This window comes from Trachurus trachurus (assembly GCF_905171665.1).
Source record: "Trachurus trachurus genome assembly, chromosome: 13".
In the NCBI taxonomy this organism is placed as follows: domain Eukaryota; kingdom Metazoa; phylum Chordata; class Actinopteri; order Carangiformes; family Carangidae; genus Trachurus; species Trachurus trachurus.
The window spans coordinates 24,271,533-24,284,815 of record NC_139892.1 but is presented as its reverse complement, the minus strand read 5'-3'; the positions used below and the strand labels follow the sequence as shown (position 1 = coordinate 24,284,815).

The following is a 13,283-nucleotide window of genomic DNA, read 5'->3' as shown; positions in this document are numbered from 1 at the left end:
CACTTTGCAATCAAATTGTAGGATACTTTTGCGGTAACAGGCATTAAAGGTGTAGTTCAGCCAAAATATTTATAAAAGCACTGGACTGCTGAACATTGAAAAATTGATTGTTGCGTTTGTTTCTTTGTACTTGCATGATGACATCACCACATGCAGATGATACATTTTGAAATATTTCCCCCTAATATAATAAAAAAAAAAAAAAAAAACCAAAGGGGGGATTTAGGATTGTGCATACTGTGTTTCTGCTGAAAAAGGAAATGCAACCTTCACTTGGCTATTCACATAACAAAAGTTTGGCCAAAAGGCACACAAACCAAGCAAAATAAGCAGTTCAGCGTAGTGCAGGCAGACGACTAGCCTGGCTCTCGCCAGACCCTTGTAGTTCCGCAAAGCTCCACCAGAGGCGCTACGCTCAGCTTCACACAAGGGTCTGGACTCGAGGCCAATGCAAACTTCTTCCCCGGAGCAAAAAATAATGAACCAATCAGGATCGCCGGGCGGGACTTTCTGAGGTGTGACGTAGCGCTGAAGTAGCACGTCATTCAAGATAACGGACAAGTGGTTTATCCAATCACATACAGATGTTACTGGTTCAAAATTGCGGGGTTTTTCCTGCACTGCAGGATCGCGTGATCGCGTGACTTTTCACCACAACTGTTTTCCTCTAGGTGGCAGCACCGTACTAAATACTGCTCAGACGTTTTGGGGCCAATGCTGACAGCCTGATAGCCGCGATTAGGAGTGGCGCTGTTCATGATACAGAATACAAGAGGATGAAAGGAGAACTAGCTGCAGACAGTAAATAATATAGTAGCCTCGTTTTTCAATGACAAAATGTAACGACGGCAGCTACAGTAGACTATAGCCCACGTCTCACTCTCTTTTTTCGGTCATCTGTCTCGTCATCTCCAAAATGTGTTTTTAAAATGAGCCAACTACAGTAGCCTACTGTGCAGTAGTGCCGCAGATTTCTCACTCCGCACCTTGTTTGAGAGTGCAGCTGGATGATTTCTTGTGAATGAACGGGTCTGTGTCACTTTGGGACTGGGCGATAAAACATAGGATAAATAACTTTCCCTCGATAGAAGACGCGGCCGATACAAAGTCTATAGGTTTAATTCATCCATTTTTTGACAGACAACACAAACAGCCAGTGATAATGAGAGTGGTGACACCGTCAGCCATGCAGCCGGCCTGGACTTTTTATTTTTAATTATGAAGGATCATCTGCGCAAGGCAAAGATGATAGCATCAACAAAACACGGCGTAACACACGCGGCTGTATGGGACAGGCTTTTATTTAATTCAGAACAAACCGCTTAGCAAAAATGGAAAATATAGTCTATAATAATTAATTGATCTGTTGTTTGGCCACTGTTTGAAAATAACCCGAATTATGAGCAAATAATCTGATCCAGAGCAGCAGTCATAATCAGACTTCTTCTAAATAAACCGCTCTAAATAACTTACTCTTCTTCTAAATAACCCTAAACCGCTCTGAGGCGAAACCAACTAACAGGGAGGAGTTGGAAGCAGCAATCCAGACATTTTGGATGGAGAAGCTGACCATCAGCGTCTGTAATAAGTACATCGATCATCTGGACAGTGTCATTGAGAAAGTTACAGAACTGAAGGGAGGAGCGACTGGCATGTGACCGTAATCGATATCCTGTCCTGGGGATGCTGTTTGTGTGCCTGCTGGTGACTGTAGCCTAATATAAAGCTGCTGTATATTTTAAATAAAGCTAGAGAAAAAAAATCTGGCATGAGTCAGTTCTTTGTTCTAAAGTTGTGGGAAATATACTAGAGACAAAAGAAGGGACACGCACATTAGGGCTGGTGACGTTATGTAAACAAACATTTTTATCATGTGATCAACAACTCACATGTCTATTCTCTTAGTTACATAGGCTATAATTTAACACATATGTTGGATGATCGCGCTGTTTTATAACTTTAAACGTATGTTGTTATTTGTCTCAAACGTCCCACCTATGCGGGTCGTTTGAGACACAGAGGAGGGGCGGTTGAAACAGCATGTTTTAAACAGAAACTACTGACATTAGGCTACTCCCGTTATGAAGCTTATCTGTGAAACGTGCGCTGCTCAGAGACTGGGCAGAACGGTCCCACTTGCTTTCTCCCCGGCTACGTTGGTGGAGATCTCCCACACAGTAAAAGATTTAGGCAACACATTCTTCCAGCTGGCTGTTTTTCTTCCAGTTACAGAAAGTAGCCTATGTGCAAAGTACCACATTAACATCTCTATTCATATAACGCCCATCGAAACAGCTGATTTACATGTCGGCCGTTAACACATGGCGATTGGCCATTCACGCGGCTTTGTTCTTGGTTTCGGCCAATCAGCTTATAAGCACATGGCTAATTATCAGCTTTCAACCAATCGCACTGTTTTAATGTGTGTGTGAAAGTTATTTTCTTTAGTTCATTTTCGTTTCTTTTGGATTTTTTTTTTTACAACAATGTATCAATATAATATTGTTTTCGTTTCATTTCGTTATAAAAATCAATCCCTTTTCTTTGAAACAATGAGATTGAGCAGCTAAAAACCAGACCAGTTCAACTGTAGCGATTTTCATAACACTATCGCTCCGGATCAGAGGTACTAAGATGCTGATTATTAACTCAATAAACTCAACCATGGCTTGTCTTATTGTTAATCTGAACGCACATGTAGGCTATAGAGGGCAGAGTCAAGGCAGCAGATAAATCACAAAACATCAACGCGTCCGTGAGCGCAGCGCACCTCATTTTCTCCTGTGAAGAAGAAGAGAAAAAATAATCCCATGGTCCGACCTGACCCAGTTATTGAATGTTTAGGTTTATTTAGAAGAAGTCTGATTATGACTGCTGCTCTGGATCAGATTATTTGCTCATAATTCGGGTTATTTTCAAACAGTGGCCAAACAACAGATCAATTAATTATTATAGACTATATTTTCCATTTTTGCTAAGCGGTTTGTTCTGAATTAAATAAAAGCCTGTCCCATACAGCCGCGTGTGTTACGCCGTGGTTTGTTGATGCTATCATCTTTGCCTTGCGCAGATGATCCTTCATAATTTGTGATACATAATCATCAAGTCATAAAGCAAGACAGGCTTTATCATATTACAATAGTTTCTGTGATTTAGGCAGGGTATACAGTAGTTAGTTCTAGTTTAATAGCCTAGAGTTTAAGCTGTGGATTACTGCACAGATCACTGAGTCATCCGCCTGTCGTCCTCCGTTCTCACAGATGCCACCTGGTGGTTGTTTTGGCACATTGAGGCTTTTCATTAAAACCCCTTGTCTCGCCAAAGAAAAAAAATGCCTGACTCTTGTGCCGTCTCGCGTGAACCACGCGTGAAGTCCGCAAATTTGAACCAGTAACATTTGTACAAGATTTTTTTTACAAGGCCCCGCCTTCTGAAATGAATCGCCTATGGAGCAGTCCCAGACCCTTGTGTGGAGCTCAGCGTAGCTTTGCGGAACTACAAGGGTCTGGCGAGAGTCAGGCAGACGACCACATTCATACTAAAAAAAGTTGCAAAATAATTAGATGAGGGAGCGGGTACTGTAATGAGGGATCTCTGCAGTCCAAGGGTGGAAACAAAACTTTCTGAAGGGCCAAGAGGCAGAAGGAGAGTGTGTTTGTGTGTGTTTGTGGGTTTGTTTGGTTGGGTGTGTGTGAAGGTGTTTTTCATTTTCTCCCTAATGAAGTGTTTTTGGCAGTCTTGCGGGCTTGGCAGTATGTTTCCATTTTAAAACTAACTAAACTAACAAGCTCACACTCTTATTAATCATCCCCACTCCCCCTTGTGTTTCTTATGTGTACAGAGATGCACTGTGTTTGTCTTGTACCTTTGTTTTCATTGTCTGTCCACTGAAACATCTTTGCATCCATTCATGTCTCACCTGTCCCACAAAACATGGCAGTTATGCTTCAGGGGAAATTGATATAAATGCCTTTGCAAACCTATGCAGATGCAGTTTTACCCACCAGCACCCTGGACACGCATAAATCCTGCTGAGGTGATGGCGGTTGGCCAGGAGGGCAGACTGAAATGATCAAATGTCAGATTCTGGCACAGACACTGGTGACTGAACATCTGCTCCCTGTTTTGTGATATTGAGGTTGTGGTGGGATGAAAAAGCAGGAGTGTGTTAGGAACTGGTTGGCTGTCACAGGTTGGGTAAGTTGAGAGTTAAAGAATAACCAAAACGGGAAGGACTGTTGAACTTGAATTGTAAAGTAATGCTACAGTAGAAGCCGTATAGTGAGTGAATAGTTGGCATATGAGCACACAGACTGTGGATATCATTCAGTTATGGCAGATACTGTATAGCAGCTGCCGTATGTCTTTATATATGGGACCTGGTCCTTGTCTCTTGTGACTCCACTGTACACTGTAATGAAGCATCCAAATTGAACTCATCTCCTTTGACTTCTGTCTTTCAGATTCAGTCCTTTGTGTTCAAATCTGATCTTTCGCTGTGCACTGTAAATGTCAAAGTAATTTTTTGCCATCTGTGCAAAGATGAATTGGACCAGCTGTGTGCCAGTTTAACGATCTTCTCACTTTGCTCTACATTAAGATGATGTTACCTACTTGCATGTTATGTTTTATTGCTACAAAAGTAATCAACAGCTCGCTTCAAGCAGGTCTAGTTTTTAATGGGTGCAAAAGCCACACCTCTGGATCCAAGTTGTCCCCTGAGACTTGGCGAGCTTTTCTATTAAGCATTTCATGTAGGAGTGTGTATTGATCCACCGCTACATGACATTTCATTATACTGGAGAGAGTGCAGCACTAACAAGACAGCAGGGAGCACTGGAGTGGACATGTGTTCAGAGATCCCCATCAAATGTGACACAGGAACTGAGATGTTAATATAATTAAGCCACACACACATTTTCCTCTTTGTTCAAGCATAACTGATTGTTGATGTTTTTATCGCACACCGAGAGAAGCAAGGGACAAACCAAAACATCATTTTTTATATATATATATAACTCAGTTTTCTGTTAAAAGGGATGAAGTTTGATATTAGTAAGTACACACACACACACACTCACACAATAGATTCATCCGCAGATTCCACCATTATTCATATTCAATCAGTTATTAGTAACAATCATAGTCTGATTTACTGCTTCACTGTTTCTACATCAGCGTGAAGAGTATGAGTATCTTGTGGATTTGGATTGTAAAGGACGACACTTAGTATTATTTGCCATTTCATTATCTGAGCTAAAGAGTGATCAAAAACAATTTATTACATTAGCCTCTGTCTTTGTTACCCATCCCTGGCCTGGCATTTGTACACTATCCTGATCTACAGTGGGTGATGATTCATGTCCTCCTCTTTTAGTATTTCCCTTTCTCAAAGTTTGATGCTCAGGACAGTAGAGATCACAGTAAAACAGTCTAAAATATTTAATGGGCTCTGCCTGTCACAGGTAAAGGGTCACTGTCAGGGTGAACCCACTAAAACCTCTCTCTACACTATAAATGACCTCCTCTGTCTCTCGTCTCTCTGCCTCCCACTTCCATTCCTCCTGCCCGTGAGCAGTATGTTGTCCTTTACTGAGCAGATGAACCACACTGGCTGCTGAGCTTTGGGGAAGCTATCGACTTCAGCATCATGAGCCCAGTAATGGACCCAGGATGGACTGATGACAGTATGACCGAGCGAGTTGCTTTTTCATTACACCAGCTCTCAAATTAGCCCTCACTGCTGACTGATGGGGGCCTGAGCCATTAGCACCGGGTCTATGAAATGGCCTTCACAGTAGTTTAACTTGTATTTTTACCAGCCAGAACTGCAGTTTTGCTGCTGTTGTTTTCTCGCAAGTGTCATCATGGTAATATATGACACTGACTCAGGGGTGGACTGGGACAAAAATTTGGCCCTGGACTTTTTGGTTCAGACCGGCCCACTATCTGCACGCGGATATTTTGCCAACTAGCACCGTTGATGTACATACAAACACACAAGCTCTTAATAACACCACTACTAAACGATATACAATATACAACAAAGTAGAGGAATAGTGTGAAATAAGTTAAGTTTGGACAAGATTACATGCACATAATGAGTCTGCATGCAATCAGAACTTTGGCTAGTTGGCTAAAGTATGGAAAACAATAGTACAATGATCTGAAAAATGGACAAACTAATTTTATCTTAGAAAGACGGTACAGATCAACATAATGTATAGACAATGAAGCATGACAAGAAATACTTGTAATTTGTGTACTGCATCATGAGTAATATGTATGCAGAATGATGTTTTACTGTAACAGTAGTTAATCTGTGTTTTATTAATTTTAACTGTATAATGTTAAACTGTTGAAAGGACAATAAACCAATAAACAGACAGAGACAAGAGACAAAGACAATTGATACCCATGCAGCACTCCATGCATGTTTTTTTTGATTAAACCATAAACACTGACTGAAAAAAATATGGAAAGCATATATATTTGTTAAGTTGTTAGCTCAATGTCCTTCATGGCCAAATTTGAGTGAGGGCACTTTAATAAAAGCAACTAATCAATTAACCAGGATAGTAGGCTATATGAATATAGTTATTGTTTTCCAATACTTTAGATAACTAGATTTAGCTGTAACACACCACACCATCAGAGTTATTAGCTATAGGCTATAGCTAATAACTCTGATGGTGTGGTGTGTTACAGCTAAATCTAGTAGCTATTTATTATGTCAAGTAAAGTTCATAGCAACCGTTCTGGACCATTTACAGTATTTTAATGAATGTTTATCCACACCATTCTGGAAAGCAAATACCTGCGGTTATCACTACCTCCTTCACATGGTGGAGAGTCTTCCTCAACACTTATTTTTTCAGCTTCCTCCTGCACCATAAGGTATTGGGAGCCTCACTCACTGTCAGACTCACGTGAAGGACCTGCTGCTGAAGCTGCAGCATCGGTGCTTCTAGCCCTGGCCAGGCAGGGCCGCAAACATCTGCGTAATTGTTGTATTTTGTACTAATTTGGTCATCTCAAGTAGCCTACTGGTTTAAGATTGGATGATTGCAGATAATCTCTGGTTTCAAATTCAACTGTAGGTCCTAGGGCGAGATTATAGGTGGGAGATTGGGGACAATAATTTATGAAGAAGTAGGAAAAATATATTTTTTAAGATAGATGACGAATATAAAGAAGCTAACAACTTGGTAAGATGTTGAGGCCACCATGCGCTACCAGAGAAAGAGCTTCAGTGCTCTGGGCTCTACTCGAGGGATAAACACCATTCTGCCAAAAGATATTCCCTCATTTACTGTTTTGATTATGGTGATGAGAGAGAGCTCTTTTCTTTCCAACACTCCCACAGGTGTTTAATTGGCTTGAGCTCAAGTGACTGTGAAGGTTACGGCACGATTCACATTATTTTCACACTCATTAAACTGTTCAGGGAGGCCCCCTGCCCTCCGGAGAGTCGTACTCAGACCTTTTCACAGAGTTGAACTGTTTCCTGGGAGCATAGAGATAATCACTCAGAATAACTGATCATTGATTCGCAGGGACCCTTCTCTCTGTGGGGACATGCGGACCACATCAACAAAACACTTCTCAGTTCTACAGGAGCATCTTTAATTTATGTCTTTCCCTCATTTATTCAGACCCATGTTTTCATTTTTCACCCGTATGTGTGCATGGGTGCATTTGATCAAGATGAAGTGCAGATGTATAAAAATGATATATTGCGGGGTATTCGCGTGTCCACCGTCGCCAACAGCAAGACCCTTGTTATTGACCCATTAATTATTAGTCCATCATCTTATGTGGCACAGCACATTCTGCCTGCACTATTTACCATCCGCTGTCCAATTGTTGTCCAGTGTGTTATTTATCATTTTGGTGTGGCATCAATACCACTTACCTGCTACTGGCCCCTCACTCACCCAGGAAGGAAATGGCTTACTAAAGGAGACTGAGTGGGGGAATCGGGCATCGGACCAGCACACAGCTGTATGTTGTAGTTGGTGAGGAGGGGGGCTTCTGGATCAGCACATTTTAAAATTCTATTAAAGGCAAAAGACATAGATTATGTGTGAGCAGGTGAGGGCTTCTTCCTCATTACCTCCATCCCTCCCACACTCTCATCACCTCCTTGTGATACAGTACATTCATTCCCTCTGTATATCTCAGAGATCTTTTCCCCATCTCCTCCTCTTGCCCCCCCTCCCCCCGCTTTGCTCATTCCTGATGATTTATACTGAGTCCTGGATAGTTGATCTTTATTCAGTGGGCCTCCAGGCAAGGCTGATAACACCAAGGCCCCTCATAAATTCTGTCCAGCATCTCTACCATGTCTTTGCCCCAGCCGCACCCTCTTTCTCTCTCTCCACACACAAACCCAAAGAGTAAAAAGTTGCATTGGATTTCTTTTGTGAGGTGAAAGTAGCCCTTCAAGGCGTATGTGGTTAAATTACCGAAGAAATGGCTGCAGTTCACAACTAGAGCCAGAGATCCCCTACGGCTGCGGAGTGGACAGGCTTGAATGGATATGAATGGCAGCCTTGAAATAGCCAAGTCATTGCGAGACAGATTAGTTGTAAGGATGTCTTGTGTAGTCTGCCACAGAGGAAAGTGAGTAAATACTCCAGAAGGAGGAGGGAGTTTTCTCTTTCCTTGGAAGAAATATCATTTTCATTGGCATAAGTTCTACTTATTGGATTTAGGGAATGGCTCCTGTGAAATAATGAAACATCTGTTTTTTGTCATCGTCCCTGGGCGTGTCATTTTTTATCAGTTGTCACCAGAGTTCAGAGTCAGAGGGATTATCTGCTGTAGCCACTAGGGGCTTTTTCATCACTTCAGCCTAAAGAATAAAAAGAGGCAAATAAATAATGAAGTGGAATTTAGCCTACTTTTAAAGGTATCATATTGTAAAAGTAGATGTCCTTGTCTTCGTTGATTATAGATTAGGTCTAGGTTCTGTATTAATACTATGGAAAACATCAAAGCTTTAGCCTGCAGAGAAAAGCACATAGCCTGTATTGAGAACCTGACTCCTAAAGAGGCTACAGGATTTGTAGCTTAACTATTACCCCTTTCCCACTGGCCAAAAAACCTGTTTAAACCCGCTAACAATCTGCTTTTTGTGGTAGTGGGAAAGGCGCACCGAGTCCGACCCGCGTCAAACGACTCGGCAAGCGACGCGGGTTAAAATCGGCTTCAATCGGCTCGGCTCTGATTGGCTTGCAGTGAGAACGCCAGGCCTGGGTCAATCCGCTAATTTACGTGATGACGTTGAGCGTTACATGACGCCACGTCATAACATCACGCCAGTCGTGTCCCATATCACAAAGCTCTGCTCGCATTCAAGACTGAGATTTGATCAACATGTTGCAGCACTGGCAAGACAGGGAAATTCATGAGTTTCTCATTATCTGTGGGGAAGAGGAGGATCAGCGCCAGGTATCAGAGACCGTGTGAGACACCGCAATTTATAAAAATATAACAGGCTGAATTCTGTCGCTCATATGATATCATCAACACGATCCCAGTGTGATGACGTCACCAGACGCGCAGCGGTGGAAGCGGAGGCCAGTGGGGGGTCAGACCTGGCTTGTTTTGGTCAATGGGAAAGGAGCCAAATGCCGATTGTTAGCGGGCCGACCCGTGTTTAAAAAACCTGCGTTGACCCACTAATTTTAGTGGGAAAGCGGCTTATGCTAAATGTTTACCTTAATGGGACTCTGTTTATTTACATCAGTGTGTTTTCCTGTTGTTATTGCACAAGATTTGTGTTTTTCTTTCTTTTTTTGTAGTTGATAATTGTATTTCTGTCATTAAAATTTAGTGTTTTTATTAATTAAACAGTTTTGGAGTAACTGTGATGGTTTAAACAAGCTGTCAAGACTTTTGAAACTTTCTGATGTCACAACAATGCCGCTACATACCATGCCCCACCCACTTGGACCCACCATCCAAGCTTGCACAATTTTGGATATCTATATATTGAGAGTAGCTGGTCATTACAGGAGCAGTCTGACATACAAAGGGGTACAGTTAAGTAGGAGGTGATCATGGATGTCTAGCTGGCTGTAACAATGGCCTTATTCAAATATCTACAGTACAGCATTAAACTGGATGTTCACTGCTGTCTGGGGGTGTACGTATACTGTTACCACAGGGACAGAAGGGGAATGGATAGATGCTTGACTTCATTTTCACATGCTTTCCAATTCCTGTGTTTCCCCTGAGATACCTGGGTGAGGATCAGACAGTGTTTCTGGCCAACAGTATTAAGGTAGCACAGCTGCTGCCTTGGCTCTGTTACAGCATGCTGCCACACAGGTGGCCTCTGTGTTTGTGTGTGTGTTTGTGTATATATATACAGATTAAAACTTTGGAAGAAATACTGAAGTGAGGGAACCAACTTTGATTAAATACAGCATGTTTACACCAAGAGGGCATAGTAGCACACTGTCACTATAACAAGCATGCACAAACGAGCAATCCTGCCTCCAATAAGCACACACGTTACTGTTATGGTGGGCAACTTTGTGCACCTAAGTGGTGCACATTGCAAAAAGCAGTAAGCAATTTACATGGGACAGCTGTGGCTCAGGAGCCAGAGCAAATCTTCCGCTTATCAGAGTGGTTCAATCCCCAGTGGCTTCAAGGAGTGTCTTTAGGCAATACACTGAAGCCCAAATGGCCCCTAGTAATTCTTCAATCAACATATGGATGTGATGTCTGTGAATGGGTGAATTCTCTAAAGAGCTTTGAGTGCTCTAGGAAAGTGCTATCCAAGGGCAGTCCATTCCCCATTACTTTTTTTTCACAAACTCAAACACCTAAAGACATGAGTAATTCTTAAGAATGAGAAAGAGTTTTAGTTTAATGCTACTACATGACATGAAACTACTCTGGTTAGCTCAATCAGTTGTAACTAAGATATCTGCTGGAAAAAAAAAAAATCACGGACCATTTATTGAGTCACTGAGTTATTAAAGTTAAACAGGTAAAGGTTAGCCCTGCCAATTTACAATAACCATGACTAATTACAAAAACGTGCACACAGAAATAGTAATGTTTGTCCAATCATTGGTTTTATAGACTTTACATTTTTTGCCTCCTCCCATTTATTTGAATGGACATTTTTTTTCACAGTTTCTCATGACTTATGCATCAACACTGTAAGAGGAGTAACAAATCGAAATTTGGTACCGAAGAGGAATACTGTAATAAGAAAAAGAAAAAGGAAAGAAAAACGTGCAGGAAAACAATAGTGGCTTGGAGCATTAGACCCGTGGCAGTGATAACAACTGTGTAAGAGACAGATACCTGAAAGTCCAAAGTGCTGGTGAATCTACATTAAAAGCTAATCATTAAAGATAACTGAGATTGCTGATGCAGGTCTTGTAATGAAGTTGGTTTGAAGCCTGCAGCAAATTCCCTCGGTTCATAGAAAATGTAGATCAAAGACACACTCCTTCCATGGCTCCCTCACACCTTCCTGCTCCCAGCCAAACTCATCAATAGTTGGTCTCTGCCAAAGGGAGCTGTAGCACTCTCTGTGCTCCTCCCTCCTCATCGCTTGTAACCACAGCACAGATTTGCCACTATTGATCAGAGCACACAATCAGTGTTTACTTTTCTATTTCCATTGATTTCTTTGGCCAGGTCCAGATGGTTTTTCACTTCCTACCCCATTTCTCTCAACACTCGAATGGGAAGTTATGCGTCAGCTGCCAAGTTTGCTGCTAACAATCGGCAGTTGTTGTTGTATGAAGCTTTTTTCATTTGTACCCTGTAGAATAAAAACAACAGGGTCCTTTTTTTTTTTTACGCATGTAGATTATTTTTGTCACATTAGATCAGTTGATCTGATCAAATGATTGTGATGAACATATCTCTGTTTTATCTGTTGACTTTATATCAAATTGCAATGGAAGATGCCTGAGCTGTTGTCCACCAGTAAGGAAAAAAGGCTTCAGCAGCAGTGATGTGATTTTTCAATGAGTCATTCTTTGGTTTGTTACTTTGTGATTAGTTGGTTTGCACAGAGCCTCAAGTACAATGTGTGTTTTTTTCGTTAAAGGGCAATTCCGGGCAAATTAAACCTGGGGCTCTAGTTTCCTATAATTTATAATATGCATAACCGGAACAATTACAAAGAAAATCTTCAGATTCATTCTTTAGACCTAAAATATTAGGAAACTATAGCCCCAGGTTGAATTCCCCAGAATTGTCCTTTAAGCATGTTAATATTAGTCATTCAAGAAACTTAAAAGTTTTGAATTTTTTGTTGTTGTTTGGCACCATCAAGCAATCAAGACTCAGTGCTACAGATATCACAATTTAAAACACAAAGGAGTCATGACGCTTTGAAATTCAAACTCAAATGATATTTTAGTGCCATTATCCATTAAACTAGTGAGCTGTAAAGCTTCATAAAGCAAAATGGCATTGAAGAATTGTTGGTAATTTTACGGATGCTGTTGAAAGAAGGTCACACAAGGGGCGACTGTCTCGTTTTCATTCCTGTACCTTTAGTGTGACATCAATCAACAACCTATTTGTCATGAGCCACTTGTCGGACTACTAGGCCCCGCTTTGCCTTTATGTACGAACTCCAGCTGTGGAAACAACTGAAGACTTTCCTTTTTCAAAGAACTTTGAAAACGGCACAATTTATTCCTTTGAATCAGAGATTTTTAACTGATTGTGACTCAGGGACCACCGTTGTGACCAAGAAGGAGCCTCCTGACCTCTGTTGTTAGGTTTGAGGAAAGGGTCTGAGATGAGTTTTCTCTTCTCATCTGTTAGACTCTGGTTGAAAAAAAAGACTTTCAATTGACTGAATTAAGTAGTAACTCTTGTTTAAATGATGGTCAGTAAAAGACTGCATCAGGGAACATTTGTTATTTATCATGATCTGTTAATTATTTTGAGTTTTACTCTCTGTGTGTCTGTGTTACCATAACCAATCTCTTAACCAATTGCTCATTTACACTATGTGTGTTGTACATGTTCCATGGTTTTAATGTTGTGATGTGTTATGTAGATTGTATTAACAATTGTATGAACAATAAAATCAATCAGATCAAATCAAAGTCTAACATACCAAGGATGGATTGGATGGGCACCTTGGTTCTTCTGATTTATATCCTTGCTTTCAGTCCAGCTTTGAGTCCAAAAATTGTGTATGATGCTGGCTGAGAATTACCATTCTTAAGAACTTTTAAATGCTGACAGTTTTGGCTATTTCTGGATTTTAACAAAAATATTGCACT

General features: G+C 41.1%; 1 protein-coding gene across 1 annotated transcript in view; it reads left to right on the top strand.

Moving 5' to 3' along the window:
* tyw1 (tRNA-yW synthesizing protein 1 homolog) overlaps positions 1 to 13,283 on the top strand; it is a 61,903-nt gene that overhangs the window by 39,142 nt on the left and 9,478 nt on the right. The gene's annotated exons all lie outside the window — the stretch shown is intronic.